The sequence below is a fragment of the Neophocaena asiaeorientalis genome, unplaced genomic scaffold (assembly GCF_003031525.2).
Source record: "Neophocaena asiaeorientalis asiaeorientalis breed wild unplaced genomic scaffold, Neophocaena_asiaeorientalis_V1.1 scaffold5, whole genome shotgun sequence".
NCBI lineage: Eukaryota > Metazoa > Chordata > Mammalia > Artiodactyla > Phocoenidae > Neophocaena > Neophocaena asiaeorientalis.
The window spans coordinates 15,513,685-15,517,858 of record NW_020174698.1 but is presented as its reverse complement, the minus strand read 5'-3'; the positions used below and the strand labels follow the sequence as shown (position 1 = coordinate 15,517,858).

General features: G+C 39.2%; 1 pseudogene; it reads right to left on the bottom strand.

Annotated features, from left to right (window-relative positions):
• Positions 1 to 376: 376 nt before the first annotated feature.
• LOC112409158 (histone deacetylase complex subunit SAP18 pseudogene) lies at positions 377 to 848 on the bottom strand (annotated as a pseudogene).
• Between the last annotated feature and the right edge of the window lie 3,326 nt (positions 849 to 4,174).

The window sequence follows — 4,174 nt, the reverse complement described above, 5'->3', positions numbered from 1 at the left end:
GCATGGGTTTATCTCTGGGCTTTCTATCCTGTTCCATTGATCTATCTTTCTGTTTTTGTGCCAGTACCATACTGTCTTGATTACTGTAGCTTTTTAGTATAGTCTGAAGTCAGGGAGCCTGATTCCTCCAGCTCCGTTTTTAACAATATAGTTTTACATGGAATGCTAAGAGCACTTTTCATATTTTACAGAACTTGAAACATATGGACTTTCTATTAATATTCATACCATAGCAAAGCCAAATTGAACTCCTAAATAGATGCATTACAATTTGTTTAGAGTTTAAAGGCTTAATGGCAACAAGGGAGTAGGGAAAAGCGAAAGTTTATTTTATATAACTGAATGGAAAATAAATTCAAGAGATAGTAAATAAGCTTTAATATGGTCTCATGTGCCCTGAAGGAGGTGGTGCCTGATTTGGAGGAGTGATTGCTATGTCCAGATAGTCCCCTATTTGGAACTTCTGTGACTGCAGCGTCATGGAATCGTCATCAGTCCCCTTCTCCCAGACACGGTGCTGCCAACTCCTTTACTCAATAGCCAGGCCTTTTAGGATCCGTAAAAACAATTGCAAAACTGAGGTGTGTGCTCTTCTTTCTGCCTTCTGGCTAGACTTCTTTTACTAACCTAGTCAATTCTTTCAAGGTTGCATCCATCCAAGTGTATATCTGCAGCTCGCAGGACGGCACGTTTCCGCGGGAGAACTCGTGCATGCGGTGGTGGCGGCCGTAGTTGGTGGTGAAGACGCGCAGCAACAGCGGGCAGGTCTTCTCCCGATCGATGGGCTTCTCGGGCTCCTTCTTAATTTCCTCCTGGGTAACACACGACTCCACCACCATCTTCCTCCTGCGGCCCGTATCCTACTTTTTAAATGACTCCTTCTCTTTCTCTCTCTTGGATGTTGATGAATGTTCATTTCACAGGATGAATATGTTAGTTATGTACAGAGACCACCAAATGTTCTCATAAAATATAATAGGATATGGATGGGAACTGCATTATCTTGACCTTGTGACATCTCACAAGTGAGTTATTATAGCATGTGGTAAAATCTGATAAATTAAACTCTTTAATGAATAGGGACTCTTCATGATGATCTTTATGAGAAATATTAATTAACTCAACTCCACTTTTATTATTTAAAAAGTCATTCTCTCCTACTGTTTCCACTCCTAAGTGCCACTCCTTCATTTATCTAAAGGCCTACTAACTCATTACTTTTAATGTTGCATAATGTCTGCCTTAGTTAATTTTTCCTAAAGGCACATCTGATTAAAATGTAATTCTACACTATATTTTAGGCACCCTTTCTCAATCGAAAAAAACAAGTATATTTATTATTTCTGTCTCTAAACACACCTTTAATTCATCTACCCATCTCAGAATGCCTATCTATCTGACTAAGGGATTGGGTCTGCTTCACCACCACAAACCTGACTATGGTTATTGAAGCAAATAGGGGAATATTTTTCTCACATAACAGGAAATAGGAAGTCCTACTGGAAAGTAAGTAATCCAGCTAGACGTGGGTAGCCCAGGGATGGTTAGCACCTCACCTGGGTCATCTTCTCCAGGCTCCTTTTTCTACTTTGCAATGTTGAACATGTGCCTTTTGTTTTCTTGATAGTCTCATGGTTACAATATAGCTGCCCCACATTCTGTTTCCCATCCAAGTTTTAGGTAGGAAGCAAACAAATCAAACAGACAAAAATAAAAACAACAAAGAGAACAACAACAAAAAAAAACAACAAGGAAGCAGGAAGAGCCTCTATCAGGAGAATAAAACTTGGTCTGCAGCAAAGGAGCTTACATGTCAAGGACAGAACTGTGTCATGTGATCTCTGGTTGCAGTGGAGGTAAGGAACTGTAGTTTTTTTTAGTTGGGTACACTGCCAGCCTAATAAAAAATTGGGGGTTTTATTATTAGGGAAGATGGTGAGAAGGATATTGGGTAAACAACTAGCAGTGTCTTATCACAAAAAAGCCAGAGGCAGATCACTCAAACGATTTAACCTACTTTGAAAGTTCCAAGACGTGGCAAAGAGATTATAATGTGTGCGTGGTTGGCTGGGACATTTCAGGCAAGATTGTCGAAAGCTTTGAGCCAAATATCAAGCCCTCAGTTACTGCTTCCACTGATTCATTAGTCTTTTATATTACTCAATTAAAATATGCCTCATTAGTTAAACCCAAATAAATGCTTCAAGAGTTCCTTATATTGAACGTAGGAGACCTACGGAAAAATATTGATTCTACTCTGTTTGAAGGGCCAAAAATACACAGGAAAAAACAGCTACGCTTTTGTCAAGCGTTATGCCTAGTTTATTGATATTTGCTGCCACCTGCCGTTTAAACTTGATATTCACTCTGGTCATTACCTGTAACTGGAGCATGTTGACCCAGGAAGTGAAAAGAAAGAAGAAAATTGCACGAAGAGTATCTTTGTCACTGCTGCGGCCATATGCTTACTCAGAATTGAATTTCTTATTTGCACACCATGTTCACAGTAGCATTATGTACAACAGCCACGAGGTAGCAGCAACCCAGGTGTCCACTGATGGATAATTGGATTAACAAAATGTGGTATGTACACATCATAGAGTATTGTTTAGCATTAAAAAAGAAGGAAATTTTGACACACGCTACAACATAATGAGTGTCTCTGAAGACATTTTGCTGAATTAAATAAGCCAGTCACAAAAGGACAAATACTGTATGATTCCACTTATCTGAGGTTCCTAGAGACACAAAGTCCAAGGGTGGTTGTCAGAGGATGGGGGAATGGGGGAATGGGGAGCTAGTGTTTAATTTGTGCAGATTTTCATTTGGAGGAAGATTATAAAGTTCTGGAGATGGAAGGTGTTGATGGTTGCACAATGATGTGAATGTACTTAATGCCACAGAACCGTACACTTAAAAATGGTTGAAATGGTAAATTTTATGTTATGTATATTTTACCACATTAAAAACAATTTTTAAAATATGGAATTTCCAGGGAAGCTGATTCTGTAGAATACAGAACTGCACATACTCTAATTTATGTTACCATGGAGCAACAAATTGATACTAAGTCTTTTGGGTTTCTTCTGGTCCTGAAAAAGTAGGTCCCTTGCCTGTTGATGAAGAGACTGTCAAGTTCTAATCGCTATGCAAATTGTTTTGGCTGCGTCAGGGACGCAGCAATTTAATGTATTGGCTTGGCCAAAAAGTTCGTTCCTGAACGAACTTTTTGACCAAACCAATACTACGAAAAAGTATGTATCAGATTCAACTTCAGGGAAGAAGGCAAATAAGGGTAACTTGGGCAATTCATATATCTCTGAAAAAGCAATCTATTGGTATATGGAGCTGAATATTTTCATTACAAGAATTAGTTTTTGGGGACTTCCCTGGTGGTGCAGTGGTTAAGAATCCGTCTGTCAATGCAGGGGACACGGGTTCAATCCCTGATCCGGGAAGATCCCACATGCCACGGAGCAACTAAGCCCGGGCGCCACAACTACTGAGCCTGCGCTCTAGAGCCCATGAGCCACAACTACTGAGCCTGCACGCCACAACTACTGAAGCCTGTGTGCCTAGAGCCTGTGTTCCTCAACAAGAGAAGCCACCGCAATTAGAAGTTCATGCACCACAACGAAGAGCAGCCCCCGCTCTCCACAACTAGAGAAAGCCCGTGGGCAGCAAAGAAGGTACCCAACACAGCCAAAAATAAATAAATTTTTTAAAAAAAGAATTATTTTTGGATGTTAAACAGCTGTTGAAAATTTTTTAAAAAATCATTTCTATAGTTTTTTGGTAGTTTTAGAACACAGCAAAATAATAAGACTATGCCTATGTGTATATTATTTTAACTGTTAAAAACTATATAATCCCTGAATTTTATTTATTCTGGAAAGAAAGCAGGTGGGGACCGCCTAGGTTCATGCAATGGCCTATTACATAGGGTTTCTGAATTGTCATATTTCAAATTGAACATGTCATATGTAATGGCTTCCACCCAGGTTACGTTTAAATCATTTAAAAAATCTTTTAATGTAATATTTTTAGTTTTCTGGTCATTGAAAGTTTAATGGGTTCTACATAAAGCAGCCTCCTTATTTTTTTCCTCTTTCAGCTTATTGGGTTTCCCTTCAAACGCTTGTGATTCAGATCGCCAGAAGCTGTTACCCCTTAT